The 18,917-nt window shown below is 43.1% G+C and overlaps 1 long non-coding RNA gene across 1 annotated transcript in view; it reads left to right on the plus strand.

Annotated features, from left to right (window-relative positions):
- Nucleotides 1-297: 297 nt before the first annotated feature.
- Nucleotides 298-18,917, plus strand: part of LOC104864257 — a 28,505-nt gene continuing 9,885 nt past the window's right edge. Inside the window, exon 1 of the long non-coding RNA XR_780815.1 lies at nucleotides 298-390. This is a non-coding gene — a long non-coding RNA (uncharacterized LOC104864257). The remainder of the gene's footprint in view (nucleotides 391-18,917) is intronic.

The following is an 18,917-nucleotide window of genomic DNA, read 5'->3' on the forward strand; positions in this document are numbered from 1 at the left end:
TTCCGCTCCTTGAAAGCTGTAGAGCTGGGCTTCAGTTTCTCGTTAGCTATTGGCTGGAGGCCTCACTTAGTTACTTTGCATACAGACCTCTTCCTCTGGCAACTTGCAATACAGTAGGTGATTTCATCAAGGGAATTTGGGATTGAAGGGAGAGAGAGAGAGAGAGAGAGAGAGAGAGAAAGGGGGGGGGAACGTGCCAGCCAGCACAATGGAAGTCACTAACTCTTTATGACCTCAAACTCAAAGTGAACTCAAAGTGATGTCCCATCATCTTTAGCACATTCTGCCTATGCGGAATGAATCACGCTAAGATCCAGCCACTCTCAAGGGAAAGGAGCGACTCCCAGGCATGAGTACCCGGAGGTGGAAATCCAGGGAGCCACTGGAGAGGTTGGCGGCCAGTGATCTGCTTGTATCACTGTCCATTAGTTTGTATTTTCTAGAATTTTAAATAAGTAGAATCATACTCTTTTGTATGTACTGTCTTGTTTATGTTGCACCACTTAGCATATCAGTTGAAATTTCATTTATGTTGTTGAATTTATCTATAGCTCTTTTTCTTGCCTTTTCTTTCTTTCCTTGTTTCTTTCTTTCATTTTTTGAGACAGGGTCTCACTATGTAGTCCAGGCTAGCCTCAAACCCACAGAGATCCTTCTGCTTCAGCCTCCCAAGTGCTGGAATATACAGAACCACTCAACCACTCCAATTTTTGTTTTAGTACATGTTTGCAGTACACAATATTCATGCATGTAATTTTAAATAAGTAGAATCATACTCTTTTGTATGTACTGTCTTGTTTATGTTGCACCACTTAGCATATCAGTTGAAATTTCATTTATGTTGTTGAATTTATCTATAGCTCTTTTTCTTGCCTTTTCTTTCTTTCCTTGTTTCTTTCTTTCATTTTTTGAGACAGGGTCTCACTATGTAGTCCAGGCTAGCCTCAAACCCACAGAGATCCTTCTGCTTCAGCCTCCCAAGTGCTGGAATATACAGAACCACTCAACCACTCCAATTTTTGTTTTAGTACATGTTTGCAGTACACAATATTTTCATGCATGTTGGGGAGTTGGTACATGTACATAACATGCCTTAATTCTTTTTATTTCTTTTTATCAGTCTGTCCCTCTCATACAAAAGAAACCATGCTATACTTAAGCTTGTGTGTCCAGGTGGATCCATTTTCTTATAAATGATATATCCTTCTCTATAGTAGTGTAGTAATCCATTGTTTATAAATATTATTTTCTTTGCCCATTCATCTGTTGATGGACATAGAGGCTGCTTCTAAGATGTAGCTATTATGACGCATGCTGCTATGAACATAGATGTGCGTGGATTACTATCATCTGATGTCTTCAGCTCTTTCAGGAAAATATGTAGAGGGAGAATAGCTAGATCAAGTAGAACTTCTATTTTCTTGAGGAATCTCCATACTGATTTCCATAGCAGTTACAGTTACATTCCTCAAAATAATGTAGAAGGGTCTCCCTTTCCCTGCAGCCTTACTAACATTTGCTATTATTTGATTTCTTGATGATGGCCATTCTTTCTGGGATAAGACGGAATCTCAGTGTTGTTGCATTTCTCTAATGGCCAGAGATAAATTTTTCCATATACTTATTGGCCATTTTTACTTCTTCCTCTCAGAAGTATTTATTCATTTCAACTGCCCATTTTAAAATTGGGTCTTTTATTTTGAGGTTCTGATTGTTTTTGAGTTCTTGATATACTCTAGACATTAGTCCTCTGTCTGAGGAACAGCTGGTGATTTTTCCCCCATTCTGTAGGCTTTCTTTTCACTCTGTTTGGTTGTTTCATTTGTTGTGTAGGAGCCTTTTGATATAATCCCATATTTGATTTTTGGTGTTATTTCTTGTGTAATTGGGGTTCTGTTCAGAAATGCACATCTTTTCAAGAATTTTACCTAATTTATCTCTCAGCCTGTGTCCATACTACCCTGAACTGATCTGATCTCATCTAATTTATATTCTAGCAGTTTCAGTTCTTCTGTTTTAATATTTAGGACTTTCTCATTTCAATTTTATTCTGTTCACGGTGAGAGATATGGATATATGAGTTTAGATTCAGTCTTTTGTGTATGGACAGCCAGTTTTCCCAATACCTTTGTTCAAGAGGCTATCTTCCATGCCAACGGCAACAGCTTGGCCACCCAGCTCTCCAACATTTTTGTTACTGGCAAAGGCAACAAGCTGTGGATTTCTCTTCCTCGAGGAAAAGGAATTGGCCTCACCATTGCTGAAGAGAGAGATAAGAGGCGGCAGCCAAACAGTAGTGGATGAAATGGTCTTTAGATGACATGATGGAGACACGATTGTGCTTATCCTTTCTCCAGTTCCTGCACTCACATGGCCTCTCCCTAGCTAGTGGAGGAAAGCAGTCTACAAAGGACTACAAAGGAAATGGATAGTCCTTGATGGGGGGGCTTTGGCGAGAGACTCCAGTGGGCCAAAATGGGAGGAGGAGCTGTCACCTTGCAGCACACCTGTAGCTCTCTGTCCCAGTGTAAGCAGTAGGCATGTGCTTGCTAGTACTCGTGGTGGGGTCTTTGGCCATCATGAGGGCTCAGTGGATATGGTGGAAGGTAGGAACTTATGTATAATGAACTGATTGATAATTGTTTTATAATTCCATGGTAATGGTAGCTCAGGGAAGGTAGAGGTCACAATTGGAGACTTGAATTGTTGCTGGATGTGGGAATTGTTTCACTGCTCTTAACTTGCTCAAATTGGAGCTGGTTCCAGGAACTTGAACTAAAACAACTATTTACTCACAATCCCCAAGCCTTGATGTAGGTGGAACTGTGGTGTTTGGCCCTGTTAAGATGTTTGTTTCTATAGGAAATGTATGTGGCGCTAGGCTTGGTGAATCCTGCCTTCTGAGCTTCACCCCCTCTCCTCCGTCATCTGTCCTACCCAGGGTATTCTTTAGCACAGCTCTGGTTTTTGTTTTCCACACGAAACCTTTCGTGGTTCTGTCTCCCAGCAGAATAAGGAAGTTTTTCTTTTTGGAAATCAAGACTGAGGTCTGCCCGATGACTTCACAGGTATATTCATGCCAGCTAAAATGGACTTTTTCTTCTGTCTGTGTCTTCACTGTCCACCCTGCTCCCTTCAGCCCACTCAAAGCCCCCTGTCCAAGGTTCTGTAGTTTCTGTCTTCATGGACTCTTGCTCTCTTTTGACCCTTGCAGAGTGCCCTGTGAGTACAAACTGACCTTTACTTGCTTGAACTCTGGTTAGTATGAGCTCCTTAATAGCAGGGGCTGTCATCACTGGACTAGACATTCATGTGCTGATAGCCTGTGGAGGAGGCAGAGAAAACTAACCAGTGAAGTAGAGGGGTTAGACATAGAGAAAGTATCCCAGGCATTTGGACAAAGCTGAATATATCCATGCTAAAGATTCTAAGCAAGCTGTTAATTTGCCTTTATACAGTGTTTGTTGCACTGTGTGTCATTTAGCAAAGACTAAATCTGATATGTCTGAGGAGCATAGCAAGCTTTAGTAAAATGTGTTGGGAAACATAAATAAAAATAGAGATGTATAATAATGCCACTCATTATTTCTGTAACAGAATCTTTTTTTTTTTTTAATGTGTGGTATGCTTCAGTGGTAGGAAAACTTGAAATCCTAATTTCCCTATTTCAGAGACTGGTTCACCAGGACAGAGACATTGAGAGAGAGAGACTGAGAGACTGAATGAGTGTGTGTGATGTATTTATTACATTATTTTGAAAGATAATTATTTGTCTTGTTATGTGGATATGTATATTAGGTACAGCCAAAGTGGATAGTCCCATTGGCAAAGAGAGTAGGATTTCTGAAACTCAGGCCTTAACCAGTAGATTGGAAGACAAGACCAATTGAAACATTATGAAATGTATGTTTTATTTGCTTCTGTTATTCCTGTCTCGAGTTCATTGTCTCATTTAATGATTTTTAAAATCTTATGCCTAAAGTTCATTTTGAATAATTATGAAGTAGACATGCATGTTTACATCTATGCATATTATTTGCGGGATAGTGTTTTTGTTGTTGATTCTCTTAAAAGATTACTATATTTAAATAAAAATGAAGGTCAACAATAAAACAAAAAGAGGCTATCTTCCCTCCAGGATATGTTTTTGGCTACTCTGTCCAAAATCTGGTAGCTGAATGTGCCTGGGGTTGTTTCTGCATCCTCTATTCTGTTCTGTTGGGTATCAGGCTATGTGATTTGGGTCCTGTACGTCCAAGGCCAATATAACTTGCTTCAGAAGCAGAAAAGTTAGTAATCATAATAATAATAATAACCCACAGGCTTTCTGTGTGGGGGAAAACTTATAAGCACAGCACTCCTAGGGCAAGATAACTTCTGTTGAGGACAATGCATAGAACGTAGGCATCCAGGGAAGAATCTGTTCCCCGTTACTCATTAATTACTCATTTACTGACATCTACTAGCAGTCATTGTTCCAGAAATGATGCATGACCTCTTCCCCCCTTGCTTTTTGCTGGCTAATAAAAGTGGGTCCACCAGAGAGATTGTTGAGAGTATCCATTAGAAGTGTATCTCCCTCCAGACCCCCTTGCATTCTAAGTTATTGTCTCTGTCTCTTTTATCCTTTGTTATACCCTTGACCAGGTGATTGGACCCCAAATACTGATCAGCCTCAAATACTGTTCTACTGGTCCACGTATCTGTTTTTGGGCCAGTGCCATGCTGTTTGCGTCACTGTAGCTTTGTAGTATAACTTGAAATTGAGATTGTGATGCCTCCTGCATTGGTCTTGCTGCCAAGGATTGCTTTCACTATTCTGGGTCTCTTCTGGTTCCATATACATTTTAGGATTGTTTTCTCTAATTCTGTGTGGAAGGCTGTTGGTATTTTGATTGGGATTGCATGAAATCTATATATCAACTTTGGAACTATGCCTATTTTGACAATGTTCATTCTGCCTATCCAGGAACAGGGGACATCTTTCTAATCTTTCTTTCTTTCTTTTTTGATACCAGAGATTGATCTCAGGACCTTGCACTTGTGAGCCAGGTGGTGGATCTTTCCAGTTTCTGATGGTTTCTTTGATATTCTTTTTCAGTATTCTAAAGTTTTCATTTGAAAACTCCTTCACTTCCTTGGTTAGGTTAATTTTTAAGTATTTAATTTTTCTTAATCCTGCATGGATTTTTCCCCATTGTTTGTCTATTGTGAATAATGCTGCTATGAACATTTGTGTTGACATTTTATGTGGATGTCTGTTTCATATCTATTCGATAAACACCCAGAGTTGCTGAATTATGTGGTACCTCTATGTCTAACATTTTGAGAAACTGCCAAAGTGTTTTCCAAAGTGGCTGCCCCATTTTTACATTCCTATCAGCCACATAAAAGAGTTCCAAATTCTTCACATCCACACTTCAATGGTCTGTATTTATGATACCTCCTAGCTATCCCAGGGGGTGTGAAGTGGCATCTTGTGGCTTTGATTTGTGTTTCTCTAATGACTAATGATACTGAGTATTTTTTCATGTGTTTATTGACCATTTATCTATATTCTTTGGAGAAAAGACTGCTGTAATACTTTATCCATTTATAAATTGTTTTTTTAATTATTGAATTTAAGAGTAACATTTTCTTGCTACAAGTCCATTATCAGATATATAATTTGCAAAAATTTTCTTCCATTTTGTGGGTTGACTTTCATTTTCTTGCTAGTATCCTTGAAAACATGAAAGTTTTCATTTTGATCAAATCCAGTTTCTCTATTTTTTGTTTTGCTACTTGTATCTTTGGTGCCCTATCTACTCTGAATTGTGTTTTCCTAAAATGCTTGCATATGTTGTAGATTCTGTTGCTAACATTTTGTTGAGTTTTTTTTTTTTTTTGCAGTACTGGTGATCAAACTCAGGACCTTGCACTTGTGAGGCAGGTGGGGCACCACTTAGCTAAATCCCCAACTCTTTTTTTTTTTAGTTTTTTGAGACAGGGTCTCACTATGTAGTTGAGACTGATCTGGAACTCACTATGTAGCCCAGGCTGGTCTTGAACTCACAGTAAACCTCCTGCCTCAGCCTCCCGAGTGCTGGGATAACAGGCCTGCACCACCACATCCGGCTTTGTTGAGAATTTTTGCACCTGTATTTATAAGGAATGCCAGTCTATAGTTTTCCTAGTGTGCAGTCTTGGTTTTGGCATCAAGGTAATATGGGTCTCATTGAACAGCTAGGAAGTGTTTCTTCTTCTCTTGTTTGGGAAAGTTTGCAAAGGATTAATTTGATTCTGCCTTAAATATTTAGCAGAACTCACTCCTGAAGCTATCTAGGTTTGGGCTTTTCTTTCAGTTTTTAAATTATTAATTAAATTTTTTGGTATATGGTATGGTCAAAAGATATGGTGAATATTTAAAATAAAAAAATTATTACAGTAAAAGGCACACTGTCATTAATTCCCCTCCAAATATCTCCGTCCCTTCAAATACACTTGTCCTATCATCCTTGCCCCATTCTGAAGCAGTTCTGGAAGTCTTCTTTCATTAGTGTCTTTAGTTGTACTGTCCTGGCTGCACCACTGTCCTGAGAGGATTCAAATGTTTGAGATGATTTCTGTCAAATAAAAACATTACAGTGTGTCCTCATCTGCCTTACTTGCCAGATTTAGCACAGTGGGACATCTAGCTCTTCCCCAAAGTCAAAATGACCACGAGAGATAAATTTTGAATCAATTCAGGACACTGAGGCAGCTATAATAGCTCTACTAAAGATATTCAAAAGTGGACTTCCAAAAGGGGCAAGAACTGCGGGGTAAGCGAGTTGGAAGTGAGGGGTGGGGTATTTTGAGGAGGATTATTGGCAATGTGTCTTTTACTGTAATTAAGTTTAAAATTTTAAAAATGTTCAGTTTTTAAATCATGTCTCAGTACGCTTTAGGTCTTCAGATTATTATCTTGACTCAGTTAACAGCAAAGGTTTCAGCCAGCCTCGAAAGGTGTCAAGCAGCTCACCCTTTCTCTCTCCCTGTCCTTGAAACCTTTGCTTTTCTCCTGATGCCTGCTTTACTTTTTTGTGTACAAATTGGCTTTTTGGCTCACTAATCCAAGATGATGGTCTGAGCCCTTAGGTCCTCACAACCTTCAAGGTCCACTGACTCCAGTTAACTCATTGATCTCTGGGTCATAATTCTAAATTCCCAGAGAAGAGTTTAATTGGCATTGCAGGAGCGAGGAATCCACCTCACACAGATTAGCTGTGGTGGAGGAGGGGAGTACTCACGAGGAGACCCAGCTGTTGACAGACAGGCTGGGACAATGTGAGAGGCTTCTCCAGAAGGGATACTCTGAACCAGGGATTAGAATGCAGTTGCCTTAGGAACGAAGTGTTGCAAGTGACAATCAGGGAGAACTGGAAGGAGGCAATGTCAGAGGGGAAGAGGTTGAAAAAGGGAGATGTTCTGGTGAAGTCAGAACCTCTGCCTGATCCCCTAGAGAGCCCTGGAGTTTAAATCGCTTCTGAGAGTTTGCCCCTCCTCAGGCAAGGGAGGGCAGCTTTTTAACCTCCACCAGCCAGTCACCGCTGGGGTGGGACCAGGTGAGGAGCACACCGCAGGGGCCTCTGAATTCTGAGGACTTGATCAAGGGCGCAGAGCTCCAGGAATCCAGGGCAAAGCTCCAGAGAAGGTCACAGCTCTAGTCAGTAGCAAAGCACACAGAAGTGGAGGATGCAATGGACCCCAGCCCCGGAAAGCGGATGTGAGGGGAGTCTAGGTAGGGGCTGAGGGCATCCCTCAAAGAGCATCAGGTGGGGAGGGGATTACGGGCATCTCCCATGGACGTCACACGATAAGGCACAAGGTGGGACACAGTGCACAGCTATGAGAGGGGCAGGTCAGGCTCAGTGCTGCGGGGCAGGAGTGTGTGGGAAGGAGAGGGTTCCTGAGAAATTTATTGTGGTGACCTTTGGGGATGTCACAGTGCCCTGAGGTACTGCAAAGTCCCTGAAGGTAGAGGCCAAAAGTCCTCCTGTGAGATGGTACCGGAACCCACCCCCTGGTCACCTGGGTTCTCAACTGCCTGGGGACTTCATGCCAGGCAGACCACGTCCTTGTGTTCTCATGGCTCTGGGCCACATTCCCTGTACCTAACTTGGCTTTCCACACAGTGGGGACTCAAACCTGCTGGCTGCTCAGGGGTCTGAGTGGACTCTGCCTGCCCATCTCGGCCCAGACTCCAGGTCATTCTGACTGCCGTGGTCGCCACCTTTTCCCTTCCAAATAGTCAGGCAGAGCCCCCTCCCAAGCCCCCAGATAACAGGGCTGTCTGTCCCTCTCTTTAACAGGCAGTCCTGGAGTTTGATGGGAGATGCCAAGATACGGTTAATGAACCTCTGCGTGGACAATTATAACCTAGAATGCAGCTTGGCTTGGTTGCCTCCCACTCACGTGCACTGTCTGATTCAGTTACACACCCACTCACAATTATAATCTTGTTCTCTGAAAAAACACCATGCCCAGACCTCACAGGCAACAGCCCCAGAGCGGGACGCACGCAGGCCCATGCAGGCACACAAATGCCCATGGGCCTGCACATGCTCAGAGACCTCCTCTGCCACAGATGCGTTTAAGGCATCTTCCCAGATGACACCCTTGCTGAAAGAGGACCTGCGAGGAGGTACAGCAGGTGTCTGTGTCTGCCCCTCTCTTCCACTAGCCACAGCTACCTGGACGAGATGGTCCCTTGCCCTTGGCTCCACTGACGTGAGTGCTTTTAGAGATTCATTAGTGGCAGGAAGCAGAAATTAACTTAGAGTTTCTGATAGGAATCAGTATCACAGACCAAGGGCCAGAAGCTGGGGTGGCCTTATGAGGGACTGGACTGAAAACTGAAAACTGGAAGCCCCTTTCAAGCAAGGCAGCTGGTTCAAGTTCTTTCTTTTTTCAACCCCCCCCACTCTCTCTCTCTCCCCCCCCCTCTCTCTCTCTCTCTCTCTCTCACACACACACACACACACACACACACACACACACACATTCAAATCACTTGGAGCATTTATTAAAAATTCAGAGGTCTGAATCTCTGGGGATACAGCCAAGGAAACTACATTTTTAACAAATGCCAAGAAGGTTCATAATTAAAACATGTGCATATGTCTTTAAGGCTCATCCTCCTGGTTACAGTACAACAGACGAACTGACTCAGCATGGGTCAAATGTCCCAGTGCCATGGGCTGTGGCTGTTCATGATGGAGATGTTCTGGTCCAACCGTGGGGAATGGAATAGTGAAACTGGCCATCCCACCTGATAAATGTTCCCAGTGCCTTATAATAAGCTCTCCTTCACTTAAGTTGGTGGAGGTAGGTTTATTGTAGTCGAATGACTTTATTTTTATTTTTTGAGACAAGGACCCACTATGTAGTTCAGACTTCCCTGGAACTCACTGTGTGGCTCAGGTTGGTCTCGAACTCGCAGTGATCCTCCTGTCTCAGCCTCGTGAGTGCTGGGATTACGGGTGTGTGCCACCATGCCCAGCTTAGTTAAATGACTCTTAAGGCATAGGTTGTCAGGAAGATGCAGGCCCATGTATATCATCACACACACAAACACACACACCCCCATCATCCTGGGCATTTTGAGAGAGCTTTGTTTTGGTAATGATCTCTTTGCAGCTCAGTAAAACTGTAGAAAGGGTGGGGGACCTTTATTAATTATATATCTTACATTCAATGAAACATAATATTTAATTTAAATAATTGCAGGGGGTGGCTTTGATACTTTGATTCTCTTCCCAGAACAAATGGCTTCTCTCCCTCCCTGGCCTGCTGAGACGATCTTGCATGATGAAAGATCAACCCGATCTGTCCCTTTCACAGGATTTTTGTCCTAGAAAATGATGAAATGCTCCTCTGACCGAGTACAAAGCAGTCACTTTGCCAGCTTTGAAAAGAAAATGCCAGGAAAAGATCTCCATTTTATCTTTTCCAGACAACAGGTGGGGGAGAGAAGGGTTAGAACAGGATGCTCAGAGAGAGGGACCAGAGGAGACAGGTGTCCTGGGCAGGTGGCCACGCCAGTGTGGCAGTGGTGGGTACCATCTCTGTCTCCACTGACCTAGATTGGCTCTCAGCGGTCAAAAGAGAAATTATCTTTTATTACTGGTCCTATCCTCTTCAAAGTCTCTGGAGGTGTCCTACTGAGCATCCAGACAACCCCAGAATACCATGACTCTACAAAAATACCTCGAGAACTGGAACCCTGACAAAACAGGCTAGAAATTCCTGTTTTGAGAAGAACTTCCAGAGTCCAGGTGGCCAGAGGACTCCTGTCAGGACCTGTCTGGCTGAGCCCAGGCCAGCTGGCCGGATGCATCTCTGGAATTCGTCTCTTTTCCCTGCCTGAAAGACAAGAGACTTGGCATGGAATGTAGGTCAAGTTTGTATCCAAGATTCTTTTCTCTTTTCCAAGACAAAGTCTGGGAAGGAGCTGGACTGGGACTGGTTTGGGACAGGGAAGAGGGAACATCTGTGGTGCTGGTGTATGAACGTCACTGCATTTGGTCCCCATGAGTCTTGTGCATGTGGAAAGCTCATTGCCCACTTTACAGATAAGCATTTGGAAACTCTGAGAGGCAGACGACTACTAGGTCGTGCAGTGAGTGAGAGGCAGCACAGGATTTGAAGCTGTATTGTCTGGCTCTGGAAGGCTCCTTTTACCCCTGTTCCTGCTACAAGAGAAGGGCAAAGCCGACCTTGTTTCCCCAACCTTCAAGTGCTCATAGCAGTGAGAAGGGGCCGGACAGGAACTGGGGACTCTCCATGAACTTCCCCAGGGCCAGGGCAGCCAGTTGGCCATTTTCATTCCTCCATCTTTGTTCTCTCCCCTTCCCAACCAACCAGATACCTTGCAACCAATCTGAAGTTGAGATCGACAATGACAAAGGAAATCAGCCTTGACCTTCCGCCACTCCTGGGTGCCATATTCTCCCTAAGGACTGATGTGCTCCCCTTCTCAGCTGAGCTCCTGAAAAAGTCATCCTAATGCCACCTCCCACCTTTCTTCACCATTTCCAAATTGGTTTTCTCTCTCTTTTTCCCTGCAAGTGTCCCACCATGGCCACCGAATACTTACCATTGCCAAATTCATTCGGCTTTTCCAATTCTCATATTTATTTGGCTTCTCAGCAGCATAAAGTATTTAAAGTATACAGATGCATAGCTCATATATGCAAATATGATGCTATTTCATGGAAGGGCTTTAAACATCCTCGGGTTTCAGAATCTTTGGAGCCCTGGTACCAATCCTCCACAAACACCATGGGATGACTGTGATTTAGGCTTCATAGGGTACCTGGTGTCTTTTTCAACTACCATTCTAGTCAAAGCTCAGCTACAGACAATAGGGGAACAGGTACATCTATGTTCTAATAAAGCTTTATGGACATTGCGATTGGGTTTCCTATGATTTTGATGATTTAGAAATAGTCTCATTTTTCTAACCAATTTAAAAGTTGAATTTTATATCATTTTTCCTATATTCCTTTCTTTTAAAAAAAAATTCCTCCCTTCTTTCACCTTCTAATCATCAGGTCCTATTGACTCCTCCCTCCCAAATACATGGGGCAGGAGGATATTGAGAAACAGCTGTTCTGGTTTTTATTCTGGGAATTTTTAGCTTACTTATTTCCTTCATATCTTTTCTCAGATATATCTGTATTAGTCTGTTTTTTCTGCTGCTATAACAAAATCTGTGAAGGTGGGTAATTTAGAAAAAAAAGAGGCTTATATAACTTACAGATTTAGAGGTTCAAGGTCACAGTGCTGGCATAGAAGTGTGGAAAGACAAGAAACCAGGGTGTGAGAAGGGGATAGTACCTTACTTACTTTTCTTATTGCTGAAACAAAATATTCAATACTCAGTGGTAAAGGAGGAAAGTTCGTTTGGCTCACAGTTTGTAGAAGTTTCAGTTCACAGTCAAGGCTCCAAGGAAGGGTGGCATGGAGAAAGACATCACAGAGGAGAAAGAGTTTATGGCAGGCAGAGGCAGCAAGGCAGCAAGCAGCACAGTACCAGCAAGCAACCACAGCAAACCTCTTTCTGTCTTTTATAGTTTATTCAGATTAGCTGCCCTTATCATAGCACTCACACGAAGGGTGGGGCATCCTTAATCCTGGTTGCCTTAATCCTTAATCATTGCACCATGAATCAGTCTAAGCATCATATCCTTAATCCCAGCATCACACACTCTAGATCCAGCTACCATGACTGCCTGATGCTTTGGTAGAGGGAGGGGGGTATCTAGATATAACAGGTAGTCTTACTGTTTTATTTTTGATTGATTGATTGGCTTTGGTTTTTTGAGGCAGGGTCTCAACATGTAGCCCAGGCTGGCCTTACACTCATGGTGATCCTCTTGTCTCAGACTTCTGAAAGCTGGGATTACATGTATGCACCATTATGCTCGTCAGTCTTACATTTGGATTAACAACCCATTCTTGCAGGAACTAACCACTTTGTGAGATTAGCATTAATTCCTCTGAGAACAGCTCTGTAATGATTTAGTCACCTCCTATTAGACTTTGCCTTTTAAAGATCTCATTATTTCTCAGCATTACACACTGGGAACCAAGATTCCAGTGCCAGACCCTTGAGGAACTTCTTCAAACCATACCCAAACCATAGCCCTACCTTCCCCATAGGCTCTAGCCTGAACTTCTTGTTAAAAACAGCAACTTTTCCCCATCCCTTATCTCCTCTACTCTGGCCTTCCTCTGTGCAGTTATCACCTAAATAGACCATGTAAGTTATTATATGTCATTATTTATTGTCTGCTTCTCCTAGCTTGAATACCAGTCCTACTGCTGCATCCCAAGAAGTAGAATCTGGTACCTGGAAGTGCTTCACTTAGCACATGCCGACTCTACAAATGCTACTGAGGGTGTGATTCCCTCTCAGGGAGGGCAGAGCCAGCTGTGACAAGTCATTGCTATCCTTAAATGGGACTCTTTAAGGCAGTGGTTCTTGGTCCTGGCTGCATGTTAGACTCATCTGGAAGTGTAAAAAAATCTCCCTGCTTGGGCTAAGCCCAGACCCAGTAAATTAGAAGTTTGGTTTTTTTGTTTTTTTTTTTCAGGCACCTACAGAGTTCAGCCAAGGTTAAGAACCACAGCTTTTAAAGCAATGGAAGTTATAATGGTCAGAAAAGCAAGACTTTGTTCTGCAACAGCTAAGCTTTATGTGGAAGAGAAAGGCATTAGTGGGCTCCCAAGTTCCCTGGCTTAGGATGCCAGGCAGGGAAGAAAGGCGAGGATGATACAGAAGAGCAAAGTGCTACTGGATGGCAGGAGACGAGGACCAGTGAGGATGTGGTAGTGGCCATGTCTTAGTCCCCAGTCATGGCTCTGGCCACAGAAAAGCCGAGGGTGGAAAGGAGGTGAGCATTTAGTCACATATCCTCTAGGCTCCCATAAATATAAACAGTGGGACACGAACACAGGGACAGACTGACCTGGTCTCATTCCACCCTATTTTGAGACCTCTTTACTTCCAGAGCTTATGAAAAGTGTAAGATGTTCCTGAGCCCTAGAGAGAGGCTGCTGATGGGGACCATTGTGTGTCAGGACAGGGGGCCACATGAAGCACCTGTGGCCCCCTGCAGAAGAGAGGCAGGATCAATCTCAGAGGACTGAATGGGCCAGCCATAGCCAAAGCAGGTGGTGAGTCCGAAGGAAGTAGCCCTCATAGACTGAATCAGCTAGAAAAATGGACCACAAGTCACCAGCCACGAACACTCATGCAGGATTGGGTTGGGGACCAAGATTAATATGTAAACAGGAACCAGGGTTTTGGACACAGCTGTGTCGGACTGAGCCACACGTTGCCACATCCTCCCTCAGCTCCAGCCTCCCCTGAACTAGGCTCCTCAGACACTGAGGGGTGGGTGCCCGCCAGGGTTCTCTCATGCTTGCTTCAGGGCTTTCCGCACCTCCCTCCAAGGAGCTCCTGCCTTCCGGCATCCCCCCAGACTTTTTCCTGCCTCTGGACCCAGGGTCTCATAAAAAGTCACTTTGGCTCCAATCAATAGACTGTGCCTTTATCCAGGGAGATGCTGGTGTGTAGTGTGAAGCCTCCCAGGCTGGGGTAGGGGCAGCTCTTCTTGTCTGGGTGATGCATTACATCACATCAGCAGATTTGTGCTTTTTATGAGGACACATATGGCTCCCAGAAGAAACCTTACAGAGAGTGAATGGGGAAGGCAGGGGTGTGGGGAGCAGATGGGGCGACATAACTCTGAAGGTTCAGAGACTGCTGCTCACACTGGGTCTTCTCTGCCACATCCTGTCCCCTCCTCAGAGTCCTTCACTGCACCAGAAGTGCTGTTTGCCTGAGAAACTCACTCTCCTGGTGCAAACACAAGTTCACCAGATGCAGAGCACACATGTCTGCCTCCACACGCGTGCTCTCGGCTACACACTCACAATCCTTGTGTTCACATCATGGTCTTCCTTTGGCCAAGTATGCAGCCTTGGCCATCTCCTCCCCATCACTCGATTAACTCTTGGTTGTTTGTCCCTTGCACACCAGCTCACTTCGTGATTGTCATGTCTTCGGGGAGCCCTCTGTCTGGTCACGTGGCCCTCTGGCACCATGGGCCTGTCTTTTTGTGGGCATTTCCAGTCAGTGGCATTTGATATTAATTATTGTGTTTCATATGTGCCTCAGCCACTAGACTGCAGTCTACAAGTGACAATGCCAGTTTCGTCATTGTCTTCTCTCAGCATGCTGTCTGGTACACAGCAGGTTCTCGTTGAATGACTGAGTAAATTCATTTTTTTAAACTTTTTTTGATTGAGTAAATTCATGGACACGGTAGGCAGCTTCGGAGTCAGCCCTGGTGACCCACACCTCCTGGCTCTCATATATCCCTGGACATCCTTCTTCCCCCAGTGTGTGGCAGGGCCAGTGACTTGCTTCTAAGGAAAGGATGGCAGCAAAGGTGCAAGGGACTGAACATGTTCCCCAAATCCTCTCTCCTTTACTTGCTTGCTGTGACACAGCTGGCTGCCATGGTGAGAATGGCTCCCCCACAGGAAAAAAACTGCAGGGGCCCCAGGTGACAGGTGGGGAAAAACAAAGGCCCTTAGTCTACCACTGACCCCTCCCAGCAACCTTATAAGGGCCGTTTGGAGGTGACCGCCATGGGCCCCACCACCTGACTGTGGCTTCCCCAGAGCTTCAGAGCCAGAGGACCCAGGTGAGCTGGGCCTGGGTTCCTGACCCACAAAACCTGAGAGATGAGTGTTGTTCAACAAAGCCACTGGATTGGGGTCCTTAGTTACGTGGCAATAGATGACTGAGATGATGATGGCTGCTGAAGAGCCACACGGCACTCATCAGCCTGCCACACACAGAGCGCTGTCACTGCACACTGAAACTTCTTGTTTTACCGTACACGAACAAGGTTTTCACACACACACGCACACGCACACACGAACACATTATTGGGGTCCTTAGTTACGTGGCAATAGATGACTGAGATGATGATGGCTGCTGAAGAGCCACACAGCACTCATCAGCCTGCCACACACAGAGCGTTGTCACTGCACACTGAAACTTCTTGTTTTACCGTACACGAACAAGGTTTTCACACACACACACGCACACGCACACACGAACACACGCACACACACTCACATAGACTCCTGAAGTTCCGTCTCTTCTTCTGTGTTTCTGATAACTTACCATCTCATTTGGGCAGAAATCACCCAAAAATTCCTATCAGGCCCGAGTTCCAGGCCCACTTGGGAAGGAACCCCCTACCCCCACACTAGTCATGCTTGACTTTTTCCAGGCCCTTGAACTTGCCTCCCACTGCTAAGTCTCTAGGTCTGGACTTCTCTTCTAGCCTGCCTGGCTTCACAGCATCAGCAGCAGAGATGAGAAGGAAGGGCTTGTGGAGGCTGGACAGGGGCCAGCAAAGTTGGGAGGCCTGGGTATCGCTGCAAGTGATTTGCGCCTGTCTCTCCCATGTTGCAGGAATGTGAGGGCTCCCTATGGTTGGTTCTGGAAGCTCCCAGGCCTCCAGTTAACTGATATCCGAGTCCCTATGCTATCTCTTACCAGCTCTGCGACTTTGGGCAAATGCTTAGCTTTTCTGAGCTTTAGTTTCCCTTTGTCTGAAATGGCAAGCAGAGACTAGTCATTAGCTATAATGATAACAATTATTATTTCTATTATTATCGATTAGCTCCGTCTTCTTCAGGGGTCATAAATCTCAAAGTCCTCTCCAGGGACATTCTCCTAACATCTCAGGTCCTCAGTTCCATTCCTAGTTGTCTTTGTCTGGCTCTATGTCTGTCTCTGTTTTATTGAGGTGTAATTGACAAATGACAAACTGCATGTTAAAATGTTTGACATCTTTGACATATGCCGGCATCCCCAAACTTTTCGGCACCAGGGACCAGTTTCACGGAAGACAATTTTTCACAAGTGGGCATGACTTGGGGATGATCAGGCACATTTTATGTACTGTGCACTTTATTCATATTATTATCAATGTTGTGCACTTTATTTCTATTATTACATTAGATTAGCATAAGGAGCAATTCACAGTAGGGTCCCCGCTCCTATAAGAATCTAATGTTGTGTTGACCTGACTTGAGGGTGAGCTCAGGTGGTGATGGAGTCACGGAGTTTCTCTCACTTGCTTCCTTCTGTGTGTCCTGGTTCCTATCAGGATACAGACAAGTAATGGTCTGTGGCCTGGGGTTAGAGACCTCTGACATATGCTATACTTAGGAACCACCGCTACAATCAGGGTAACAAAAATAGCCATGATGCCCCCAGTTCCCCTTTGTAATCTTTCCCTCTGTCCAAGTCCTTTGCTCCCATTCCTCAGATAACTACTAATTTATTTTCTGTCACTATAAATCAGTTGTTTTTGTAGTATTTTATGTCAATAGAATCATAATACGTATTTTGGGAAGGGGTCTGGTTTATTTCCCTGGTTATTTTGAGATTTGTCCCCATTGCTGTATATTCCATCGTTGGTTTACCGTCCACCTGTTGATGGACATTTGGCTTGTTTACAGTTTTAGGCTAGCTTTTTTAAAAAATTAAATTGAATTTATTGGTACATTCTAGGTAGACAGTACAGTTACATTCATTACTGGGATCTTGTACCTTTACATGCCAGGTCTTGGCTAGTTTGAATAAAGCTGCTATGAACATTCATATTTTTATAATCAACATAAGCTTTCACTTGTTTTGGATAAACATGCAGGAGTGGAAGATAGGTCATATGGGAAATGTAAGTTTAACATTCTGGGAAACTGCCAGACTGTTTTCCAAAGTGGATTTGTGATTTATACTCCTGCCTTCACGTAGAAGCCTTACAAACGTTTCTCTTCTTTGCTAATGCTTGGTATAATCAGTCTGTTTAATTTTAGACAATCCAGTGGGAGGTAGAGGTTTTAATGTGCACTTCTCTGATGAGTAATGATTTTGAGTTGTTGTCTTGTGCCATGAATCCATTTTCTCTGGTGAAGCATCTCTTCAACACCTTTTGCCTATTTAAAAAAATGAATTGTATGTTTTCTTAACACTGAGCTTTGAGACATCTCTATATATTTTGGATATAAGTCCTTATTGGATATGCCTCCTTGGAAAACATTAACTCTGAGTCTGTCATTAGCCTTTTCATTTACTTAGCAGTGTCTGTCAAAGAACAGAGGTTAATTTTGATCAAATCCAATTTATCTTTTATATCTTTTTATTGATTGTACTTTTTGTACTAAATCTAAGGGACCCTTGCCTAAACGAAGTTTACACAGATTTTCTTCTAGAAGTTTTATAGTTTCAAGTGTACATTAAGCTTTATGACCCATTTTTAGTTATTTTTATAGGTAATATGAAATATTGACTTTTTTGGCATATGGATATTCAATTATTTGAGCATCGCTTGTTTAAAAGGCTACTATTTCCACAAGAGTTTTACATCTCCCATAAAAATCTATTGAGCATATATATTATGGATCTATTTCTGTACTCTTTTGATCTACTTGTATAGCTTTATACCAATACCACACTTTCTCAATTATTACAGTTTTATTGTTGTTGTTTTGCCTTTTTTTTTTTGTCCTGGGGATTGAACTCAGGACCTTGTGCTTTACAAGGCAGGGGGCAGCACCACTGAGGTAAATCTCTGACCCAGATTATTACAGCTTTAGCAGTTATGAGATCAGTAGTATAAATCTCCCAACAGTTTTCCTTTTCAGAGTCATGTTTAGCTATTCTAGCTCCTTTGAGTCTCATACATTTTATAAAAGCATGCCAATTTCTACAAAAAGGCCTGACCTTGTATTTAAGATGGTGTTGAATCTATAGATCCATTTGGGGCAAAATTTATACCTGAACAGTATTTTAAATGATCCAAACTTTGAACACGGTATATGCCTCCATTTATTTAGGTTATCTTTAATTTTTTATCAGTGCTTTTGAATTTTCAGAGTACACTTTTTGCACATTTTAGTTAGATTTATTGCTAAGTTTCTTCTATAGGTACTATTGGGAAGCGAATAAGTTTTTACATTTAAACTTCAAATTCTTCATTGCTAGTAGAAAGAAATAGATGGCTAAATTCATTTCTTTGTTCTACTAACTTTTGCAAATTAGATATGACTTTCTATATAGGTGATAAATTATCTGCAAATAAAGACAGTTTTATCTTTAAATTTCCAGGTCCTTTATTTCTCATTTACCTCATTTTTCAGACTAGAACTTCTAGTATAGTGCTGAATAGAAGTTAAAAAAGTAGGCATCTTAGGGACAGGGATTTAGCTTACTGGTGCCTCGCCTGCCTTTCAAGTGCAAGGTCCTGAGTTCAATCCTTGGTACTGCCAAAAAAAAAAAAAAAAAAAAAAGTAAAAAA

Source organism: Fukomys damarensis, unplaced genomic scaffold (assembly GCF_012274545.1).
Source record: "Fukomys damarensis isolate Sample0158 unplaced genomic scaffold, DMR_v1.0_HiC HiC_scaffold_25, whole genome shotgun sequence".
NCBI classification, from domain to species: Eukaryota; Metazoa; Chordata; class Mammalia; order Rodentia; family Bathyergidae; genus Fukomys; species Fukomys damarensis.